The sequence below is a fragment of the Taudactylus pleione genome, unplaced genomic scaffold, assembly GCF_031769625.1.
Source record: "Taudactylus pleione unplaced genomic scaffold, aTauple2 ptg000154l, whole genome shotgun sequence".
In the NCBI taxonomy this organism is placed as follows: Eukaryota; Metazoa; Chordata; class Amphibia; order Anura; family Myobatrachidae; genus Taudactylus; species Taudactylus pleione.
Genome location: NW_028284556.1, coordinates 8,073,595 through 8,099,604, shown reverse-complemented (window position 1 = coordinate 8,099,604; position 26,010 = coordinate 8,073,595).

The window sequence follows — 26,010 nt, the reverse complement described above, 5'->3', positions numbered from 1 at the left end:
GAGTGTACTTTGGGGGTTACAGCACCCTTTAATGGTCAAGCCAGCCGGCCCTTTACTTATGACACAGGCGCACGCTTGGCACTACTTTGTTGATGCATATTCGGCTACTGCGCACACAATTCACAAACACAGAAAATATAATTTTTTTTGGTTTGGACTGGAGTGTACTTTGGGGGTTACAGCACCCTTTAACGGTCAAGCCAGCCGGCCCTTAACTTATGACACAGGCGCACGCTTGGCACTACTTTGTTGATGCACGTGCGGCTACTGCGCAACACAATTCACAAACACAGAAAAAATATTTTGTTATTTGGTTTGGAGTGTACTTTGGGGGTTACAGCACCCTTTAACGGTCAAGCCAACCGGCCCTTTACTTATGACACAGGCGCACGCTTGGCACTTCTTTGTTGATGCACGTGCGGCTACTGCGCACACAATTCACAAACACAGAAAATATATATTTTATTTGTTTGGACTGGAGTGTACTTTGGGGGTTACAGCACCCTTTAACGGTCAAGCCAGCTGGCCCTTTACTTATGACACAGGCGCACGCTTGGCACTACTTTGTTGATGCACGTGCGGCTACTGCGCACACAATTCACAAACACAGAAAATATATATTTTTTTGGTTTGGACTGGAGTGTACTTTGGGGGTTACAGCACCCTTTAATGGTCAAGCCAGCCGGCCCTTTACTTATGACACAGGCGCACGCTTGGCACTACTTTGTTGATGCACGTGCAGCTACTGCGCACACAATTCACAAACACAGAAAATATTTTTTTTTTTGGTTTGGACTGGAGTGTACTTTGGGGGTTACAGCACCCTTTAACGGTCAAGCCAGCCGGCCCTTTACTTATGACACCGGCGCACGCTTGGCACTACTTTGTTGATGCACGTGCGGCTACTGCGCACACAATTCACAAACACAGAAAATATTATTTTTTTTGGTTTGGACTGGAGTGTACTTTGGGGGTTACAGCACCCTTTAACGGTCAAGCCAGCCGGCCCTTTACTTATGACACAGGCGCACGCTTGGCACTACTTTGTTGATGCACGTGCGGCTACTGCGCACACAATTCACAAACACAGAAAATAAATTTTGTTATTTGGTTTGGAGTGTACATTGGGGGTTACAGCACCCTTTAACGGTCAAGCCAACCGGCCCTTTACTTATGACACAGGCGCACGCTTGGCACTTCTTTGTTGATGCACGTGCGGCTACTGCGCACACAATTCACAAACACAGAAAATATATTTTTTTTTTGTTTGGACTGGAGTGTACTTTGGGGGTTACAGCACCCTTTAACGGTCAAGCCAGCTGGCCCTTTACTTATGACACAGGCGCACGCTTGGCACTACTTTGTTGATGCACGTGCGGCTACTGCGCACACAATTCACAAACACAGAAAATATATTTTTTTTTGGTTTGGACTGGAGTGTACTTTGGGGGTTACAGCACCCTTTAATGGTCAAGCCAGCCGGCCCTTTACTTATGACACAGGCGCACGCTTGGCACTACTTTGTTGATGCACGTGCAGCTACTGCGCACACAATTCACAAACACAGAAAATATTTTTTTTTTTGGTTTGGACTGGAGTGTACTTTGGGGGTTACAGCACCCTTTAACGGTCAAGCCAGCCGGCCCTTTACTTATGACACAGGCGCACGCTTGGCACTACTTTGTTGATGCACGTGCGGCTACTGCGCACACAATTCACAAACACAGAAAATATTATTTTTTTTGGTTTGGACTGGAGTGTACTTTGGGGGTTACAGCACCCTTTAATGGTCAAGCCAGCCGGCCCTTTACTTATGACACAGGCGCACGCTTGGCACTACTTTGTTGATGCACGTGCGGCTACTGCGCACACAATTTACAAACACAGAAAAAAATTTTTGTTATTTGGTTTGGAGTGTACTTTGGGGGTTACAGCACCCTTTCATGGTCAAGCCAGCCGGCCCTTTACTTATGACACAGGCGCACGCTTGGCACTACTTTGTTGATGCACGTGCGGCTACTGCGCACACAATTCACAAACACAGAAAATTATTTTTTTTTTTGGTTTGGACTGGAGTGTACTTTGGGGGTTACAGCACCCTTTAACGGTCAAGCCAGCCAGCCCTTTACTTATGACACAGGCGCACGCTTGGCACTACTTTGTTGATGCACGTGCGGCTACTGCGCACACAATTCACAAACACAGAAAATATAATTTTTTTTGGTTTGGACTGGAGTGTACTTTGGGGGTTACAGCACCCTTTAACAGTCAAGCCATCCGGCCCTTTACTTATGACACAGGCGCACGCTTGGCACTACTTTGTTGATGCACGTGCGACTACTGCGCACACAATTCACAAACACAGAAAAAATATTTTGTTATTTGGTTTGGAGTGTACTTTGGGGGTTACAGCACCCTTTAATGGTCAAGCCAGCCGGCCCTTTACTTATGACACAGGCGCACGCTTGGCACTACTTTGTTGATGCATATTCGGCTACTGCGCACACAATTCACAAACACAGAAAATATAATTTTTTTTGGTTTGGACTGGAGTGTACTTTGGGGGTTACAGCACCCTTTAACGGTCAAGCCAGCCGGCCCTTAACTTATGACACAGGCGCACGCTTGGCACTACTTTGTTGATGCACGTGCGGCTACTGCGCAACACAATTCACAAACACAGAAAAAATATTTTGTTATTTGGTTTGGAGTGTACTTTGGGGGTTACAGCACCCTTTAACGGTCAAGCCAACCGGCCCATTACTTATGACACAGGCGCACGCTTGGCACTTCTTTGTTGATGCACGTGCGGCTACTGCGCACACAATTCACAAACACAGAAAATATATATTTTTTTTTTTGGACTGGAGTGTACTTTGGGGGTTACAGCACCCTTTAACGGTCAAGCCAGCTGGCCCTTTACTTATGACACAGGCGTACGCTTGGCACTACTTTGTTGATGCACGTGCGGCTACTGCGCACACAATTCACAAACACAGAAAATATATTTTTTTTTGGTTTGGACTGGAGTGTACTTTGGGGGTTACAGCACCCTTTAATGGTCAAGCCAGCCGGCCCTTTACTTATGACACAGGCACACGCTTGGCACTACTTTGTTGATGCACGTGCAGCTACTGCGCACACAATTCACAAACACAGAAAATATTTTTTTTTTTGGTTTGGACTGGAGTGTACTTTGGGGGTTACAGCACCCTTTAACGGTCAAGCCAGCCGGCCCTTTACTTATGACACAGGCGCACGCTTGGCACTACTTTGTTGATGCACGTGCGGCTACTGCGCACACAATTCACAAACACAGAAAATATTATTTTTTTTGGTTTGGACTGGAGTGTACTTTGGGGGTTACAGCACCCTTTAACGGTCAAGCCAGCCGGCCCTTTACTTATGACACAGGCGCACGCTTGGCACTACTTTGTTGATGCACGTGCGGCTACTGCGCACACAATTCACAAACACAGAAAAAAAAATTTGTTATTTGGTTTGGAGTGTACTTTGGGGGTTACAGCACCCTTTGACGGTCAAGCCAGCCGGCCCTTTACTTATGACACAGGCGCACGCTTGGCACTACTTTGTTGATGCACGTGCGGCTACTGCGCACACAATTCACAAACACAGAAAATTATTTTTTTTTTGGTTTGGATTGGAGTGTACTTTGGGGGTTACAGCACCCTTTAACGGTCAAGCCAGCCGGCCCTTTACTTATGACACAGGCGCACACTTGGCACTACTTTGTTGATGCACGTGCGGCTACTGCGCACACAATTCACAAACACAGAAAATATTATTTTTTTTGGTTTGGACTGGAGTGTACTTTGGGGGTTACAGCACCCTTTAATGGTCAAGCCAGCCAGCCCTTTACTTATGACACAGGCGCACGCTTGGCACTACTTTGTTGATGCACGTGCGGCTACTGCGCACACAATTCACAAACACAGAAAATATTATTTTTTTTGGTTTGGACTGGAGTGTACTTTGGGGGTTACAGCACCCTTTAACAGTCAAGCCATCCGGCCCTTTACTTATGACACAGGCGCACGCTTGGCACTACTTTGTTGATGCACGTGCGACGACTGCGCACACAATTCACAAACACAGAAAAAATATTTTGTTATTTGGTTTGGAGTGTACTTTGGGGGTTACAGCACCCTTTAATGGTCAAGCCAGCCGGCCCTTTACTTATGACACAGGCGCACGCTTGGCACTACTTTGTTGATGCATGTGCGGCTACTGCGCACACAATTCACAAACACAGAAAATATAATTTTTTTTGGTTTGGACTGGAGTGTACTTTGGGGGTTACAGCACCCTTTAACGGTCAAGCCAGCCGGCCCTTAACTTATGACACAGGCGCACGCTTGGCACTACTTTGTTGATGCACGTGCGGCTACTGCGCAACACAATTCACAAACACAGAAAAAATATTTTGTTATTTGGTTTGGAGTGTACTTTGGGGGTTACAGCACCCTTTAATGGTCAAGCCAGCCGACCCTTTACTTATGACACAGGCGCACGCTTGGCACTACTTTGTTGATGCACGTGCAGCTACTGCGCACACAATTCACAAACACAGAAAATATTTTTTTTTTTGGTTTGGACTGGAGTGTACTTTGGGGGTTACAGCACCCTTTAACGGTCAAGCCAGCCGGCCCTTTACTTATGACACAGGCGCACGCTTGGCACTACTTTGTTGATGCACGTGCGGCTACTGCGCACACAATTCACAAACACAGAAAATATTATTTTTTTTGGTTTGGACTGGAGTGTACTTTGGGGGTTACAGCACCCTTTAACGGTCAAGCCAGCCGTCCCTTTACTTATGACACAGGCGCACGCTTGGCACTACTTTGTTGATGCACGTGCGGCTACTGCGCACACAATTCACAAACACAGAAAAAATATTTTGTTATTTGGTTTGGAGTGTACTTTCGGGGGTTACAGCACACTTTAATGGTCAAGCCAGCCGGCCCTTTACTTATGACACAGGCGCACGCTTGGCACTACTTTGTTGATGCACGTGCGGCTACTGCGTACACAATTCACAAACACAGAAAATATTTCTTTTTTTGGTTTGGACTGGAGTGTACTTTGGGGGTTACAGCACCCTTTAACGGTCAAGCCAGCCGGCCCTTTACTTATGACACAGGCGCACGCTTGGCACTTCTTTGTTGATGCACGTGCGGCTACTGCGCACACAATTCACAAATACAGAAAATATATATTTTTTTTTGGACTGGAGTGTACTTTGGGGGTTACAGCACCCTTTAACGGTCAAGCCAGCCAGCCCTTTACTTATGACACAGGCGCACGCTTGGCACTACTTTGCTGATGCACGTGCGGCTACTGCGCACACAATTCACAAACACAGAAAATATTTTTTTTTTTGGTTTGGACTGGAGTGTACTTTGGGGGTTACAGCACCCTTTAATGGTCAAGCCAGCCAGCCCTTTACTTATAACACAGGCGCACGCTTGGCACTACTTTGTTGATGCACGTGCGGCTACTGCGCACACAATTCACAAACACAGAAAAAAAATTTTCTTATTTGGTTTGGAGTGTACTTTGGGGGTTACAGCACCCTTTGACGGTCAAGCCAGCCGGCCCTTTACTTATGACACAGGCGCACGCTTGGCACTACTTTGTTGATGCACGTGCAGCTACTGCGACACAATTCACAAACACAGAAAATTATTTTTTTTTTGGTTTGGACTGGAGTGTACTTTGGGGGTTACAGCACCCTTTAACGGTCAAGCCAGCCAGCCCTTTACTTATGACACAGGCGCACGCTTGGCTCTACTTTGTTGATGCACGTGTGGCTACTGCGCACACAATTCACAAACACAGAAAATATTATTTTTTTTGGTTTGGACTGGAGTGTACTTTGGGGGTTACAGCACCCTTTAACGGTCAAGCCAGCCGGCCCTTTACTTATGACACAGGCGCACACTTGGCACTACTTTGTTGATGCACATGCGGCTACTGCGCACACAATTCACAAACACAGAAAAAATATTATTTTTTTAGCACTTGGGGGGAGCACCCCTGATGGACAGAGCACCCCCTGGACAACACTACAGCACCCCTTTAGGACTTGGACACTGCACAGGACTTTGGAGTGGACACAGCCCCTATGGATAACTGACTGCACAACACAGTCCAGCCAGCCCCTATGGACTTTGAAGTAGTGGACACAGCCCCTATTAACAACAGCAGCACAGCACAACACAGCCAGCCCCTATGGACTTTGAAGTAGTGGACAACAGCAGCACAGCGCAGCACAGCACAGCACAGCACAACACTACTCTGCACTACACTACACTACACAGCCCAGCCAGCCCTAACTCCCACCCTCCCTCTTCACTGTCCACAGCCGAGTGAGAAAATGGCGCCGACGCGGGTACCTTATATAGGATCCAAAACCCGCGAGACCCGGAAGGCGGGATGATGACGTTTTGCCTCGATTTCAGATCCGAGTCAGGCGGGAGAAGTCGAGCCTGACTCGGATCTGACTGGGATCGGGGGGGTTCGGATTTCAGAAATCCGAACCCGCTCACCCCTAATTACAGTACTACTACATCTGAGAGTAAACGTAAAATGTAAATGAGCCCCAAAGCAGTTAGTAAGATCTATTTGTTGCTGAAAACCCACTAAGGAGTCTATTTACTAAGCAGTGTTAGGAGACAGAGTGAAAAGTGATAAGGTGCCAGCCAATCTGCTCCTAACTGCCATCTCACAGGCAGTTAGGAGCGGATTGGCTGGCACCTTATCACTTTCTTATCACTTTTCACTCTGTCTCCTAACACTGCTTAGTAAATAGACCCCTAATACTTTTCAGAAAATGCATAGGGATCATTGTGCCTTATAACCAATGTAAGGAAATTATACTAATGATCCCATTTGAATGTATATATCTGTTTTTTTAATATAACAGCTTCATAATGGGGGTAACGTGCAATCAGGGAGATTGCTAGGCTCTTCAGAGAGACAGGGAGATTGATACTATTTCAGGGAGTCTTCCTGACAATGAGGGATAGTTGGCAAGTATGCAGTGAGTCTTGGTTGTGCATGTGACAGTGAGTGTTGTTGTGCATGTGTCAGTAAGTGATTGTGCATGTGTCAGTGAGCGTTGGTTGTGCATGTGACAGTGAGTGTTGTTGTGCATGTGTCAGTAAGTGATTGTGCATGTGTCAGTGAGTGTTTGAGCATGTGCCAGTGAGAGAGGTTTTTAACTTTGTGCTTGAACACTTTTGGAAATATTCTCTGTTGCTCTGCTTTCCGTATTTAGCAATCTTTCACCCGGGTCCCTGTTTCTTGCATCTAAAACATGCTTTTTCCTTATGTAATGGCCATTCCACCACTGTTACTTCCCATAGTCAGCATTAACAGCATTGTGGTCTTAGGTTCGATTTCCGTCAGGGTGTAGACTTTGCATATTCTCCCCATGCTTGCGTGGGTTTCCTCCAGGTATTCTGGTTTCGTCCCACACTCCAAAAATATACTGGTAGGTTAATTGGCTCCCAACAGAAAAACAAAATAACCCTAATGTGTGTGTGTACTTGTGGTAGAGAATATAGACTGTAATCTTCACTGTGAAAGGCCAAATGTTCTCTGTAAAACAGGAACGTGCAGTCAGGGTAGGCAGTCATACTCCTGAGATTTGATATAAAAATGATTAGAATAATACAAAAAAGATATTTATAACTTATAAACATCTTCTTTGTTTATTGTAATCATTTTTATAGTTAACACTCACCATCTTTGTGGAGCTCCCTGCGACTGCAGGGAGAGGAAAGATGAGGCAGGAACAGCTCAGCCTCGCTTCTGTATAGTCAGACACTGCTTGCAGAGCTTGGGGCTGGGCCGCACCACGGGCAGTAAGCTGCACAGAAATGGATAAGGCAGAATTCTCAGAACTTACTTCAACTGGTATGTGACCCGACACAAAGTTAAGTCCTAACAAACTATATTGATAGCTTGGTCACATTGAACTCTACAGTTAATAATAGGAAATCAAATTCAGATGTTACGTTCTGTAGCATCATCATTGCAACTTCCACATCATCTACTAAAGCTGGGACACACCTAAAGATTTTCTGTCCAACCATCCAACTAGTTGATTGGTTGGAATGAAAATCTAGTAATGTAAATGATGATCAGCAATTTACTCCTAAATGCCAGAAAACAGATGAAAATGGTCATAAGACAAGTTTGTTAAATGTTTGATCTAAACAATTCGTTCAAACAACAGTTTTAGTCCATTTTTATGGCGTTTCGGAGCAAATTGCTGATTGTCATTTGCTTTCATACCTTACCAGATTTTCATTCCAACCAATCAACTAGTTGAATGGTTGGACAGAAAATCTTTAGGTGTGTACGCACCATTAGACTCCTACAGATGTTAGCTGCTGAGATATAGACATCATCTTATCAATATAGTTATTCATGTACTTTGCATTCACTCAATTTGGCACCATACAATGTACAGCTCAATGCAGAGTTGGACTGGCCCACAGGGGTACAGGGGAAATCCCCGGTGGGCCCCACTGCCTGTGGGCCCACCCCGTTCTCTAGGTGTCAGGTTCCAGACCTCAAATTATAGATTGTTACTCTATTAGATGGTCAGTTACCAGGAACACTGATCGGCATGTGGGATTGGCTCCCCTCTATAGAAACTACACCAAGATTTGCCCATTGGTTAGCCAAACATCTGTGGTGGCTGACCACACCCTTTAAGCAGGGGCCCCTACCACCGCATTCCCCAGTGGGCCCTGCATGGCCCTGTCCAACACTGCCTCAATGTATCCTCCTCATGAGAGATCTGTCTTCATACGCTGTCTGCAGGGCTAGCCACATGTCATATGCTGACACTTTCCTATGAATTATGGAGTAAATGTGTTGCTCCACACTTAAGCTTATGGCACCCATGGCTCTATCTACTTCATTTGTGTTAAGATTGTCATCTATATTAGTTGTAGATTTCCATAGTTTCTCACAAGCCAGCTGCATCTAAATAGCGAACTTCCAAGTGGCATAATTCTCTGAGCCTCTTAGTTCATGAAGTTCATGCTGACTGCTGCACAATGCATGCTGTATCCTGATGCAAACGCAGGTCTCACTGTATGACTCGCATGCAGGATTCTTTGATGTCTTTGGTGCCTGGGCTCATAACCTGTTGATATGTCCTATTGGAGTAGAACAATAGGCACCTGCAGAATTGTGAAATGTAGTTTAGGCCAGACAGTTTATCCTTAGCCAGGCTTGCTGGTTTATTTGGTTAACAGTGGTAACAGGTATAACAGTGGATTTCAGCGATAGCAGTTGTGTAACCTGAGACAATTGTGGCAACAGTGGTAAGAATATATAGGTACTCACTCCCTGGAGGAACGTGTGCTGCAGTACATCCGTGCAGTACATCACACAGATCCAATATGGCGCAGAGGTGCGGGGTCACGCATGTGGAGTAAGTAATCCAGCGGACATTTTTGTGAAGGTGGCTAGCCGGTTTCACATAGCACATGAGAAGCGCTGAAGGTATTCCTTTCTAGTACCCACCCTCTTCTGTCAATGCTCTATCAGAGTGTTGTACTGTAGAGAAAAGTGTGAGTCCATCTGTCCAACAATTGAAACCTTATCATGCAACAGGACAATGATCCCAAACACACCTGCAAATCTGCAAATTAACAGCTAAATTCAATATTTTATGTTTTAGAATGGCAAAGTTAAAGTCCCAGACCTCAACTTCATTCATATGGAATGACAGGACATTCAGAGAGTGGTGCATAGACAAATGTCCTCCCTCAAACATCAGTGAGAAGGAATGGCCAAAATATCTCAATTATGATCTAAGGCCCTCATTCAGAGCCGTACGCTCTGAGCAGAGCGCACGCTCTGAATGAGGGCCGGGCTCCATTTTCATGGAGCGTCCTCCTGGATGCTCGTATAGCTGTGGGTCACCACCCACAGGCTATACGAGCGTGCATTGTGATGGCCGCGATGGTCGAGACCATCGCGACCATCGAAATTGCGAGCCGGAGCCTGCGGTTGAGGTTTTCAACCACAAGCTCCGGAGTGATTTTGGCTCTATCAGAGCCAAAATCACTCCCACTGACATCACTAGTGATGTCAGTGGGCCGGCTTCTGACGGGAGGCGTTCCCGTGGAAACGCCCCCGTCAGGGAGGCACGCCCCTGGCACGCCCACCAAAGGGGGCGTGCTGTCAATCAACATTGACAGCACGCCCCCTTTGATCGGACACAACGAGCGAAGGACTTTCCTTCGCTCGTCGCGTCTGGCGCATGCGCACGACGGAGCTCCCTCCGTCGTGCGCATGCTCAGTCCATAACATCGACCCACTTGCGAGCGGACAGCCGCTCGCGAGTGGGTCTGAATCAGGCCCTAAGACGCTAATGAGCTCATATATAAATTTACTACTTCAAGTTTTTATTAGTAAAGTTGGTACTTCTTAGATTTTCACACATGACTCCATATTTGCTTATTTTATGTTGAAAATATGATTAAAGTAAAATATTGTATTTTTTTACACATGAGATTACACTGACCAAATTTTAGGGCTTGGTGAGGACTAGATGATTGGTAATTATGTCCTGATATTTAAAAAAAGTATCTTTACTTTAGTTTTTACATATCTATATATATTTTATATTTTAAATAATATTATTTATCCTACTATAATTGCATACTTTAATTACAGATACCCAAGTAATGGACAGTTTTCTGTATATGGACTATCGCTACTAGTTCTCCGAACCCATACCTTTACTGCATTTTCCCCATCACTTAGAACCCGCTCTCGTGTCTTAATACATTCTATGGCCAAAATCCATCACAGTCTAGAAGAGACGGCAGAGAAAGGAACACTATGGGTGTGTGATTATGAAGCATTTGTGCTATAATATTAAGTGGGAGTGTTTGGGCCATTTTAAATGTAGCAAGTGTGTTGTTTTCTGTTTGCAGAGGAAATAAATGTTTTATATGCATCAATCAGAAAAGTTTGTGGCAGTACTTAAAATGCCCGTTACATACATTTACATTATAAATCTTGCCAGCAGGGCCGTAACTAGGGTGGTGCAACATGTGCCATGGCACAGAGCACCGCAGAGCAGGGAGACGCTATCCAGGCCTGTCAATTTTCTGTTTATAATCATTCTCACTTGTATTTTACTCTTCTTCTATCCCAGGCATCTCCTGGACACCCCTATATTCTCCCTGGCCGACTAGCCCACCATCTGGAAACCCCCAAGCACCTTCAGTCACATCCTTTGAATTTATTTAACACACACATTTCAAAATACTGTCATCGAGCCTATCACCTCTCACATGACAGTCAGATACCTTACACATGGAGCTATCTGCCGCACAATTTCAGCTCTGAATATAGCCACCGATTTCCGACCCAGGTGTTACCAGCAGACCTCGAGTACCATTGCCAGTGATTTCAGCTGCTGTCACAGGGCACATACGCAGACCTTCCCGCCACTGATATTTGCTGCATATACACTACAAGCAGCGCTCTTTCTATACCTTCAGTTGGTGATCTACACTGCCGGCTCCAGGCTTGTGCACGGCTCTTCAGCTTCACCAGCGCTCTCCTACATCTAGAGCTGGTGAGTTATACTGCATAACAGTGGCGTAAGTTCATACCAGATGCCCGGAGGTAAGTTCTTATTTGGTGCCCCTCCGTCACAGCCGCTGACACTGTATGGAGGAGTGAGACAGAGAGTTGTGGGTGAGGGGGGCGTCGCACGTGTTACACTGACAAAGAAGCTGCTGAGGAGCAGAAACACCAATGAGTAGGGACAGTCTATAGATAGACGGAGGTATCAGCTGATGGTCTGACATGGAGCCCTCCACTAGTGTATGGTGGACTCTCAGTTGCCAGGAAGAGGTGCCATGTATTGGGCGGCCGTAACGTTACACTACAGCCCTAAGTGAGGTGAATATATTGTAGGCAATGGAGGAGGTGCCCCTTCAGTGCTGGAGCCCGGCAGCAGGCGCCTCCATTGTCTCCCATAGTTCTGCTCCTGCTGCATAATTATTGTTTATCATCACTGCAACCTTTGGATTCACACTGTATTTGGCAGTGACACCTGGATAACAGTGGTACAATGGGATCGGTACCCATTCATCATTGTATGGGACAATCAGATCTGTCATGTCCCTTCCACATGAGGCCACACCCCTTTTTTGGACAAGCGTCTTTTGTCCCTTTTTGAAAAGGGCGGGGGGAGGGGGCAATGCACTTTCTTGCCCAAGGGCCCCAAAAAGTCTAGTAACGGCTCTGTGTGTCTTATAATCCTCATTCTACCTCAAGATTCTGGTGAAAAGAAACGAACACTGGTTTGCACAAGTCTCTGAATGGCACTCATCTGCTTTTGTACCTAATTTTGCAGGAAAATTCTGCCCATTTTCCATTAACGGCTAAGTAGTATTATTAACAAAATTGTATAATATAAAGATTCCAGGAAAAGTATATACAGACCAGGGAAAAGTGAAGGGAGTTAAGTCTTAAACATCTTAAGTCATTATTAGATATGCCAACAAGATAGAATCTATGAATTGACCATTGCGACCATCATTTTGGCCGCTCGCTATAGCTGTGGGTGGGAGGAGGCCGCTCCAAAAAGGAGCAGGGACGGCCCTGATTCAGAGCGAGCGCTCTGTCAGAGCGTCCGGCTCTGAATCAGGGCCTCAGTTTGCCATTATAACCCATCCCTGTTTATAGATATCTAGTTACAAAACATAAATATCGTGTCTAATACCAATTATACAAATTTAATCATTATGGCAAATAACATTATATTGTCCATCTTGCTAGTTCACCATCCCTTCACAAATTATATTTTATTCTATTAATAAAAAAGATGATGCATTTTATTAGCTGCATTCATGATTTCCTCACATTCCATAAATATATATGCCTGAGGATTCTTCTCTGCAGGTATAATACATGTGCACTAGACAGTCATTTCTTTGTCCTGTGTTTACATTTATAATAAGCTGTAAATCAGTCACGAACTGGTAAAAACGGCAGCCTTGAGACACATTTTTTGACTGAGCTTTATAATTCATTGCTTCGGGTTAACTTAACTCTAGTACTGAACACAAACCAAACTTATAGCTCAAATCTGACAACGCTGCACATAATAAAACAAAGAAGCCAGCATATTCAGAGCAATTTCCACATCACAAAAATTAGAGGTTGCCAATTTTTAATCAAGGCTTTCTTCCTTCCATGTGTTTTAACAGGCCAGTAGGAAGGTATCACAAATGAAATATTAGAAGGTGGCTTCAATGATTTATTTGTAACACCTAGTATAAAACATATGTTTAAATATTGAATTAAAGGTACATTTTTTGAATCCCCAAAATATGTGGACGGATTTGCAAAGCTGCATGCAGGTATGACACCCCCTGCTGCATTTACAATCCCAGCACTGCGACCGAGGTCACAGGCTGGGATCACCATTAAGACCATCGGTCGATGGTCGTGATGCTGGATGGCGTTGGGCCTCCGGGCAGTTGAGTAAGCCTCAGCTTACTCAGGCTGGCCAGCTTGCGAGGCCAGGAAACTGTGTCCGTTGACACAGCCCCTGGCCTTGCCACTCCTTGAAAACTGGGTGGATATGCCCCCTTTTCCAGGAAAGCCAGCTGACCCCACTCTTGCACTGCCCCTTAAATGCCTCGCCTGTCAATCAGGCAGAGGCATCAAAGGGGCCGCGTGCGATTATGCAGGACCCATTCTGCACACTCGCAGAATGGGTCCTGCGCATGCGCATGCGCAGATTCCCGATAATCTGGAATCTGTGTTCAGTATTGCACTTGCGTACAATGCTCAATTTGCCCCTTTGTTTTTAGGTGATTGTCTTTACTGATGCTTGCAAAATCAATGTATAGATCGTTGGTTCCCAAATGTTTGTTTTCACGGCACCCCTAAGCCAAAAGTTTGTTGAAGAAATTCTAAAAAAAATTTAGTGAGGAACAGGTTTCCACTTCTGTTTGTCCACATATTTACATTACATTGATCATAAATAATTTGATGTGGTGCTGGACCACCAACCTGGGGCACCCCTCCAAGTGTTCCGAGGCACCCCAGGGTGCCACGGCACACAGTTTGGTAAACACTGGTATAGATCTTAAGCAGAGAAAAGGGTCTTTGAAAGCTATAATTCATTTTTTTGTGGATCAAACTAAGTATTCATGAAAATTCATTCAGTATTTTCATGGAGTCATTGTAGATTATTTTTTGTTTTTATAATGCTGACCTAATTTGACCCATCAACTTCATATTGCGAGATCTTAGTCTCCACCTGTTTGCCTACTTCTCATAGTGCATTCTGGTGTCATCTCTTCCCCAGGTAAATGACACACACACACTCGGCCAACCACATGATGTGAAAGAAAACGTGATTCAGACCTGGCCACCTTCTTCCATTGCACCCTGGTCCAGTTCTGATGCTCACAGGCCCATTGTAGACACTTCCTGCAGTATGGACACTCTGACCGGTCTGCGGCTATGCAGCATGCTGCAATGCACTGTGTGTTCTGACACCTTTCTATCATAGCTAGCATTAACTTTTGCAGCACATTTGTGCTACAGTAGCTCATCTTTAGGATACGACCAGAAGAGCTAACTTTCACTCCCCAAGCGCATCAATGGGCCTAGTAAGACCATGACCCTGTCTATGGTTTACCAGTTGTCCTTCCTTTGATGCCTTTTGGTAGGTACTAACCACTGCATACCTTCAACACCCCACAAGACTACTCAATGCCGAAAAATATATTTAACACGTAACTTTGACAAGAAAGCTTTGGGCCCAATAGCAGCTGCACCTCTTGCACCTACAAATGTGTCCTCTACCATCTTTGCTGCTTTGACGGCAAACATGAGCACACATCACCCCATGAGACTTGCCTGATCACATGGATGGATCGCGGGTGCGAATGCAGCGTGTGTACCCTGTCGCAGAAATGCGACTCGCACGTGTAATTTGCTGCACAAGCGGCAAAGATACGAGAGGAAACATCTGTATGGTAGTTAAGCCCATGCGTGCATATGTAAACTGCATTTATATGAAACTGTTTTTTATTTACTTCACTATCAGGTATTTCTTAATATGTTCCATAATTATCTGAGGCAATATACACTAACTCTATTTTGGGTTCCTGAGACAGAAGAATTGGATATTATACATTCAAATACAGTCCAGGTGCCAATATATAGAAGAAAAAATTATGGCTTCCTTTTAGAGATGTGCGGGTTCGGTTTTATCAGGATTTACTCGGATATGTTCGGATCTCAAAAACTGCATTTTATTGGCTATCGGCTATCACGTGTTTTGGATAGCCAATAAAATAAATCCGAACTTGCGATAATTTTGGCGAAAAGAACAGAGTAAAACTGAACCCGCACATCTTTACTTCCTTTACGGCAAGTAATTTTACAAACTAATATCAAGTACCGATCTGGTACATAGTTCAGATTCTTTTCTTTATTTAATCACCAGAGGGCGCCTCCTGTTTCTCACATTTTCACACTTAGGGGTATATTAACTAAAGTGAGAGTTTTTAGAAGTGGAGATGTTGCCCATAGCAACCAATCAGATTCTAGCTATTATGTTCTAGAGAGTGCTAGTTAAATATTATGTAGAATCTGATTGGTTGCTATGGGCAACATCTCCTTTTCTAAAAAATCTCACTTTAGCAAATAAATATGCCCAGTGGCGTAAACCAGAGGGATGGTGGCCCCATAGAAAAATTTCCTCTGGACCCCCATAGGTCTACCTATACAGTGCTCCTATAGTTGTGCCCATTATGAAATGCCCCCTGTAGTTGTGCCCATTATGCAATCCCCCTGTATTAGAGACCCTTATGCAATGCCCCCTGTATTAAAGCCCCTTATGCAGTGCCCCCAGTAGTGCCCCTTTTACAGTGCTTCCAGTAGTACCCTTATACAGTGCCCAGTATGCAGTGTGCCCTGTAATGCCTCTTATGCTGTGCCCCAGTAATGCCCCATATGCTGTGACCCAGGTAATGCCCCTTATGCTGTGCCCCCTCCACTGTGCAGTACTTGTCTTCACGCTTGTCAGCGCTCCAGCTTTACTCTGTCTGTACCCGCCGCTGTCTGTACCTGACGCTGACTGGATCGAACTAGATCAAGCAGGCACGCAGGCTCCTCACATGTTGGGGGATGCGGGTTACGTCATCACCTCACACACACCCCCGCACACAGCATCACTGGGAACGCTGGCGTCTGAAGCGATCAGAGGTGTCTTTAGTCTCTCATCGCTTCAGAGACCAGCGTTCCCAGTTGCACCAGCTACAGAGGGTGCAGGGGGACGCTTGCTGGACTGGCGGGCCCTAAAGCTGCCAGGCCTAGGGGGCCCACCAGAGGGCAAGTGCACCCCATGCACTCTCTATAGTTACGCCACTAAATATACCACTTAAAGTTTCTTCCATACACCAACAATGTTTTTGAATTGCTGCTATTATGTTCTTGATAAAACGGGAGTGACACATAGAAACTTTCCTAGGACATTAAGGGCTCTGTTTAAAAAGATGAATGAAATTGCCCTGTAAATTTTACCGCTTTTCACAGGACTTTGCTTTAAAAATGTCTGTAGATACAGAATCTCTGTAAAGGTCTAACCCAGCCTGGTGAAAAGAAAATGTCAGTGAGCTCTTTTTTCCATCTTGCCACTACCGGCTGGAAAGTGCAAATAACTCCATCTTATGTTTTGTAAAATAGTTTACAATTGTGAAACTATTGTTTCTTCTTTAAATTGTGGAAGTACCCAAACCCAAGACTCCAGATCTTACAGTTTCTCTGCTGTTTCTTAAAAAAAATAGTAACAAATCTCTCCTGATAAAAAGCACGATAAAAGGGATTTATTTCTATTATAGAGTCCTAACTTATTGTGTATTTTGCAATAGTGCAAATTCTCATATGTGACATTATTCAGTGATATGTATATGAGCTAGTAATTTGTATGCTCAGCTTGTTGCATCTACAAGTCCCTTATTTTTCATGTTATTTAGCTATTTTCTAACAACAAACAATAAACAAAATGCTATTTGTTGCTAGAGCAAGTTGTCCAGGACCAAATGAAACTATGGCCCTCATTCAGAGCCGCTCGTTAGCAGCAGTACGCTCGTAGCGTTCCGATGTTGTGAAACAACGCATGCGCCGGTGTAACACTGCACATGTGCGTACGGCTGATTGCGAGTTTTCTTTTAGTCGTTCGTCGAATAGCGAACAGGAAGTGACATTTCAAATGTGATTGACATAACAGGCCGTTTTTGGGCGGTGACGGGGGTGGAGATGGGAAAACGCAGGCGTGCCGAGGCATTTTGTGGGCGTCCCTAAATTATCTCATGTGAACGTCAAATGTGATCGGGACGAGTCATACGTCACTGTCTGATCCACTTTCCGTTCAAACTGCTCGCACAGCTTGTGGTCTGGTATACTCTACCACAATGTCGATGGTCTCGTCCTCCTTCCCGTGCCTCTTGGATGTTTCTTCGATTTATCACTTCTTGCCAGAAAAGCAATCAACTTAGAATTGAAAACTTGCTTGTAATGTGTTTAGCAACTAGTTGTTTTTTTTTGTAGCACAAAACCGTACGCAGGTGAAATACTCAGCTGCTAATTTTTGGATTAGATAATCAATTAGCGTACCATTTTTTAATTCAATTTGGTTATTGTAATTTTTGTTTTGTGTTATTGCAACAATATTGTCATCATGTTTGTGTTTTAGCAACATTTTTAATGGTCCCGGAAATTTCTCATCCATTTTGATGTGGGCGAAGTGTTCCTTTAAACTCCTAAATGGTTTTTAACCCTTTGGAATCAGAATTAAAAAAAAATTTTTGTTTTTTGTTTTTTGGGGCCGGGATTACCTAAAAACGAATTTTATAATAATGTCACAATACAATGGAGAAGATTTTGAATTGTTTTTATTTTTTAGACACATTTTTATATTTTCATGTGCATTTGCCAGTTTGCAGTTCTGGCAAACGTCAAAAATTTAGGCAAAATAAAATAAACAAAAATAGTGGCATTTGGCCAAACTAAAATAACACACATTAAAAACAATTCACAAGAAAGGAGAGGGAAGTTTTGGCCCTTAAGGAATATGGGGCAAGCACAGAAGGATTGTGGGAAAATTAGCCAGTGCTGTCATCGCTTTTTGCCCCGTTTGGCTGGGGTAGGGTGGGAGACTGACCGGGTCAGGGATGTCCTTTGGCTGGCCTGTCCAGAGGCAGATGTTGGGTCCTCTGGACTAGGCAGAGGGCTAGGCACATTTGGAGGGATGGCTGTTGTTGTGCCAGAGGTGGAGGATCCTGATGTTCCGGCAGGAAGGGAGGGCGGCTCCACCATGTGCTGGCGAACGAGCTGCTCCAGGGCATTGGCAATTCGGATGTTGGCCCTGGTATTTTCCGCCAGGGCCTGACCAATGATCACGTTGGCCGCAGCATTTTGCTCCATGGCCTCCGCCACCCGTAGCAGACTGGCGTCCATCCTCAGCAGAATCTCCGTGTGGTGATCCAATTTAAAATTGAGATCCGTGAGGAGGGCCACTGCCTGCGAGGGGGATTGCCCTGGACTGGCTTCTGCAGGGTCCCCAGCCGGATCTACTGCTTCCTCCCCTGCAGAGCCAGCAGAAATTCTGCGGCCAAGGCTACCCTCTGGAGCAGACTCATCCGCCTGTGTCTCTGTGAGAAAAAATAGAAAAGAGGAACATTACAATCTACATATTGTCACAAACACATTTCAGAGTTGTTAACATAACAACATTTACCTGGGACAACATGAGGAGCCGCAAAGTCTGGCATGTCCGTATCCATGTTGGACACGCCAAACACCTCCTCATACTGCACACACCCCTGTGCCAGCTCTTCCAAGTCATTAAGCTCCAATGACACAGGGGTGGGACCCCCACCTGTCCCCCTTGCATGCCTAGCCCTCTCTGCCAGTTTATGTTTCAGGCGATATTTATAATCGGTCCATCTGTGGTAGAAAAAGTTTGCATTATTCCTGCAGTATTTGGGCCTGTAACCACTTTTAATAAAAATGTAGTTTTTACGTACCGGCGTTTGACATCCCGGGGTAGACGTTCAAACTCACCCACCCTATTGACAGCACTGGCTATCTCCGCCTTCATTTTCCACTTCTGGCTTGCACCCATATTCCAATCTGCCTGTGGCAGGATGTCAACACACATTTGTACCAAAACCTCCATCTCCTTTCTTGTGAATTGTGGCTGCCTTTTTTTTTTGGAATCTTTTGTTGGCCTACTCAGCCCAGCAGCCTCTTCCATGGCATCCTCAACACCTTTTTTAAAAATAAATTTTTTACATTTAGATGTCCAACTTTCTCTAAATTCTGGTTCTAAATTATCCTTTAATCCTAAAGAGACAAGTACTTACCGGGCGCCTCTTGGCCATTGTTTTGCTGCTCTGTAGCCATTTTGTGCACAACAACTTGAACTACAGCAGACCGTTTTAGTTTTTCGGTGACGTATTTATACATGCGTCCTTATTTTTCGTACGCATCATTGATTGTGCGCTCCTATGATCCGTCCTTAATTTGAGCGGGAAAATAAAGACTATTTATGGCTATGGGCGACTCGAGTCGAGGTGGCGGGTGTTGATTGTTGGAGGTTTCGTGTGTAGTAGTGGATTGTTGGCGGGATTATTGGATTGAGGCGGATTGTTGGAGTAGGAGTTGGTTATTGTTTTTTGTTTGGTATTTTCTGTTCGCTTTTATTTCTTGCGGTTATTTTCTTTGTTGTTTTTTTTGGAGTAAGTATTTTTTACAAGTCCTTTAAAAAACAAGGGATCTCCAAACCAAATGTTTTTATTTTTTAAATAATCTTTATTTAATTTTTTTACAGTTATATTGGCTGGGCCCCATTGTAGTTTTTGGACTGTGACTTATTTATCGACTTTCGGTAAGTTTGTATTTTTTCATGATTTTCCAAATTTGATGTGTTGGTCTTCGCATATATTTTGACCATTAATGTATTATTTCTATTTTTATGTATCATGTATTAACACTAAATATAGGGTAATGTTTCGGAAAATATATTTCCTTTGGTTTTCCATGTAAAAATGCGAACTATTTAGCGCACTAATGTTTCCTTATTCTCCATGTAAAAATGCGAACTATTTAGCGCACTAATGTTTCCTTATTCTCCATGTCAAAATGCGAACTATTTAGCGCACTAATGTTTCCTTATTCTCCATGTCAAAATGCGAACTATTTAGCGCACTAATGTTTCCTTATTCTCCATGTCAAAATGCAAACTATTTAGCGCACTAATGTTTCCTTATTCTCCATGTCAAAATGCAAACTATTTAGCGCACTAATGTTTCCTTACTCTCCATGTAAAAATGAAAACTATTTAGCGCACTAATGTTTCCTTATTCTCCATGTAAAAATGCAAACTATTTAGCGCACTGTTTCCTTATTCTCCATGTAAAAATGCAAACTATTTAGCGCACTAATGTTTCCTTATTCTCCATGTCAAAATGCGAACTATTTAGCGCACTAATGTTTCCTTATTCTCCATGTCAAAATGCAAACTATTTAGCGCACTAATGTTTCCTTATTCTCCATGTCAAAATGCAAACTATTTAGCGCACTAATGTTTCCTTATTCTCCATGTCAAAATGCGAACTATTTAGCGCACTAATGTTTCCTTATTCTCCATGTCAAAATGCGAACTATTTAGCGCACTAATGTTTTTTTGAGTATAAATTTGGCCATTCTTGTTTGTCCACTCAATGTAGGGTGCATTTTCCAAATAATGTGTGCTCCCCCCTATCTTTTCACGCATTTTCCACAATTTTTAGGAATCAAATCTGGCCCCCAAAAATTCTAACCTGAATTTCTAATTTGGAAATGTAGGTTGTTGCACTCATGACAATACCCCGGCATGTAAGCATCTTTGGATTTTTCGGCAAAAATAAGTATCTTTTTGATTTTACATTTTCAACAATCATTAACTACCTGGCTTACCATTTCAGGTTGATGTTGGTCGTATTGTTTTGGCCATGTTTCCGGATTCCAACCAACCTCAACCTCGTCACAGGCATAGGCATCGTAGGCGTGCAAGGCCCCAGATATATAGAACACGTGTCACCCTTTTTGGAATGCCCGATGATGAGGTTTTAAGACGATACCGTCTTCCTCCAAAAATCATCATAGACACTCTCTCATTAATAGAGAGTGATCTGGAGTGACAAATTGACAGTCCTACAGCAATACCACCACTTACACAATTAATGGCGGTGTTACATTTCTGTGCCTCAGGATCCTTTCAAACCATGGTGGGAATAGTGGCTGGAATCTCCCAATCCTCCTTTTCAAGGATCCTGAGGGCAGTGATGGAGGCCCTTTTCAAGCACCTCCATCATTTTATTAAAATGCCATTGGATATGGGTTCCCTTAGTGTGGCAAAGGCCAATTATTACCAAATAGCTGGCTTCCCACACATCATAGGGGTTGTGGATGGTACTCACATACCACTTCAGACTCCAGCACGGCTGGAGGCAATTTTTAGGAACCGCAAGCACTATCACTCACTGAATGTAATGGTGGTATGTGATGCCTCCCTCCAGATCCTGTCCCTGAATGCAAAATTACCTGGGAGTGCACACGACTCATTTGTCATCCGGCAATCAGGGATTTGGCATAAATTAGACAACCTACAAGCTGGTGATGCATGGCTTCTGGGTAAGTGGAGACCTTTAGTTGAAACCAATGCAAAGCTTGATACACAGTGATCCTGATTGTGTTTGTTTATATTTTACAGGAGACAGTGGCTACCCTTGCACACCCTGGCTGCTCACTCCTTATTTGGCTCCCACACCAGGGCCACAAAGTGAGTTTAATTCCGCACTTACAGCCACCAGGCAGGTGGTGGAGTGCTGTATCAGCCTTTTAAAAGGCCGATTAAGATGCCTCCACCGCTCTGGTGGCGAACTCATGTATTTGCCGGCTATGGTTTCTAAAATTGTGGTCCTGTGTGGGATCTTTCACAACATCGCCATAAGGAGTGGTGTCCCAATGTAGCCAGAGGATGCCTTGCCTGAGGATGGCCCCCCCGAGGTTGGTCGGAGGTCAGTATGTGGGGGGGCCATACGCGATGATGTGGTGGCCCGATTTTTCAGGTAATTATTGTCAAACATTAACTTAATTGACACAATGTCGACATGTACCATTGTAATGTTCCTTTTTGAAAGTAATTTTTTAATTTTAACTTTTCTTGTCTTCCTTTACACACCTCGACAAAACGATGCCTACTACCTGCTCCACTAAATTGTGTACATGTGGCCACATTGGATCTTACTTTGGAATCAATTATTTCATCACCTCATTTGTGGCTTTATGTTGTCCTGCTACTTATTTCATCAGTTCTTGATTGTTTCTTTTTTTGTTGGCTTTTGGTGTTGGGTTTTTTGGGGATTGTCTTTTCACTGTGTGAATTGCTTGACACAATTCACTTTCTGTATGTGTTTGCTGTGTATTACATTTTTGTTGGACATTAAAAAGACTGTTTGTCACTAAATTCTAGTCACGTGTAACCTGGCACAAAAAAGGCCAACTTTCGTAATGCCTAATCCTGTAATGTGTGAAATGTTTACGTGTTTGAACATGCTTTTTGGCTTAACAAAAACCTCAAAGGTATTATGTTGAATCAGTAGGTTTCAAAAACTAGGCCTAAGCTGTTTTAATTAAAAAAAATACATTACCCACCCAAAGAAAAACAAGAAAATGTTTGATATGGTAATAACCTATTGGTATGTTGAGGTGTTTAATGTGGCAGCTTACATACTACCAAGCGCTTTGTACAATATAATTTACCTTACTTTAAAGAACATGATCAAATAGCGGACTTATGGAAGGTTAAACAATGTAATTGTTTCAGACAATGAATGAGACTCGTTAAAATACAACGCAATTTTAATTACAATACAATAATTTTCAAAAACAAAAAAGGAAAACCAAAAATTAACACAGAAGGGCCGCCGCCATGTGGTCAAGGACCACAAACATGGCAATCATGTGGCCACGCAAGGCGGCCAAACCTTCCTGGATACAATGCATCCGCCTCTGGTCCTCTGTTGGAAAAAACAAAGAGAAAAAAACAAAAACCTTACATTAGAAGTTTAAAAAACTAATTCCGCCCAAAAAAAAAGTGTAAACAAAGATCCAGTTGTGATGAAAAAAACAAAGTAATGGAAAATGCAAAGATGGCAGAAATACTAAATTACAAATGAACACACAAAAAGGCAACCACAAACAATAAGAAGTACCCTTGTTAGGGTAAACAATAACTACCCAAGTAGTTTTTGGACATGTGTGATATGTATCATGGCTAAAAAAACAATACAATGTCTATCAAAGTAAAAAGGTCAACACAACAATTTTACAAATTTATAACAGGGAAACCTACCGGTCATCTGGAATTGGGGGTTTGTAGGCCCTACATCCTCCTTTTCCTTGGAGGTGGGACAGTGATGTAGGCTCCATGGAGGGGAGATCTGTGAGCAGCTTGATGGCGATGAAAAGCGCCGGGGGGGGAGGGGAGGGTGAAGAAAAGAGAATGGGGGGGAGTGGAGTCGGGAATTTGTGGGGGGCTACAAATTCCAGAGGGAGGTGCCTCAGGAAGTGGCCGGTCAGGTGTGGAGGGGGAATTGGGTGAAAGTTGAGGAGTGTCTGCTGTGCTGGGTGTTGGACTGAGGGCCCGAGCCCGGCGTCTGTGTCTGCAGCGATGGCGGATTCTGCGTTCAGCCCCTAAATGAGTAGTGGAAAATGTTTGTAATATCTTATGGGGTGGGGGGGTTGGGCCACAAATGAACAACTACACAAATGTTAGAACATTTTAAATTTTGAAAACATGCACACGCAGGCCTTTCCAAAAAATAACAACAGGGCTAGACTGAAAACATGCACACGCAGGCTTTTACAAAAAATAACAACAGGGCTAGACTGAAAACATGCACACGCAGGCCTTTCCAAAAAATAACAACAGGGCTAGACTGAAAACATGCACACGCAGGCCTTTCCAAAAAATAACAACAGGGCTAGACTGAAAACATGCACATGCAGGCCTTTACAAAAAATAGCAACAGGGCTAGACTGAAAACATGCACACGCAGGCCTTTACAAAAAATAACAACAGGGCTAGACTGAAAACATGCACACGCAGGCCTTTACAAAAAATAACAACAGGGCTAGACCGAAAACATCCACACGCAGATAGGGCCGCAAAAAAAGAAAGGAAAAAAAACAAACAAATACTTACTTTCAGCTTTCCGCTGTCTAAAACAGGACAGCAAGCGTGGCGTGCGGCAGCGCAGATCCGACCACCTGCGCTCGAGCTGTCCGATCTGTCGGCGTGAGCCGAAGGAGCGCAGGCGGCGGGGAACCTCCGCATAGGTGGATCGCTTCTGGCGGTTGCTGATGGGGGGAGGCTGGCTGGTGATCCGACGGTCCATCACCTCCGTTAGGACCAAAAGCTCCCGCCCGGTAAACGCAGAGGCTCTCATGATGGCAATGGTTTATTTTAAAAAAAACAGTTTTAATAAAGGCCAGAGAAAAAATTTGATTGGCTAATGTAGTTGGTAAATTAACAGGAACCATTCTATTGGTTAGTGTATGAGTCATGTGTCCTCCAGGCTAAAAAATATAATGTGAGTTATGATAGGCTTGATGCAGTGACATTCGTAAGGTAATTTAAAAAAAGAATGAAAAAACTAAAATATACCTAGCACAAACACAGGAAAACAAGAGGATCATTGGTTCAAACATCTATTTTTTCTAAAGTTACACATTGTTGAAACCGTACGTATTCTGCGGGAAAAATGACACACGGACAAGATTAAAGTTTATTGAAAATGAAAAAAAAACGGATTGTAAACATGTGAAGAGCAATTAAGCTAATTAATATATTGATTGGCATGAAACGATTAAAGTAGGTATGCAGAATGAACGAGCAGGTAATCGAAATCTGACAGGCCCACTTCCGGTTTGGACTTGTGCGAGCGTTCCCTGCAACCAAATTGGGAGATGGACGGTCGCAATTTTGCTCGCTCGTTAGCTAGAGGAGGGGTTGGGAGACTTTGGGGCGGAAGATTAGCTACGAGCGAACTTTCGAGCGAGCGCTGGAATTTACATTTTCTCGCTCGTTCGGTGAACGAGCGTACTGCCGCTTACGAGCGTATGATCCTTATGATAGGCAAAACTAGTGGTGGTGGCTGGCAATCGTAAAATATGTGGACAAAAATAAGTGCAACTCTGTCCACCGCCACATACATGAAGCTAATGATAACAAGTAAATACAACTTACTTTATTTAATATTTTTTGATGAATTTTTCAATAAAGAAACTTTTGGCCTAAGGGTGAAGTTAAAAATAAGCTTATGTACAGGGGCACCGTGATTCAAGAAAGTTTGGGAAGCACTGATTTATGCTATTGTTAGCTGTTACTCAGTTAATCTGTTATTTTGCAATCATTTTTGTTTACCCCTGTATGGTGCTGAGGACACTTTGTGGCGCCTTATAAATAAAAGTTTATAATTCCTTTACAAATGTTACTGTTTTAAGAGTTCAGAGCAGGGTGTTTTGATAAAAAAAATTATATTCTTCGGTTTCTTTTTTTTTAAATCCTATATATATATATATATATATATATATATATATATATACATACAGTATATGTTAAATAATATAGAATAAAACTGTGAAACTTGAAAAAAAAAGTGTCACAGTGATCTTTTAAAAAGCTGCAAAAATGCAGCTTCATTTTGCAGATACCACCTTGCGATATAATAATGCTTCCAGGTTTTTCAGGATTGAGGATCTCATTCAGAGTCGGTCGGAGCGGCCGCACGGTCGTACGGGAAAAGGGGCCGGATATGCAATTGATTCCCTCGCAAGTTGCGTCCCTAAGTTCGGATCAGTAGC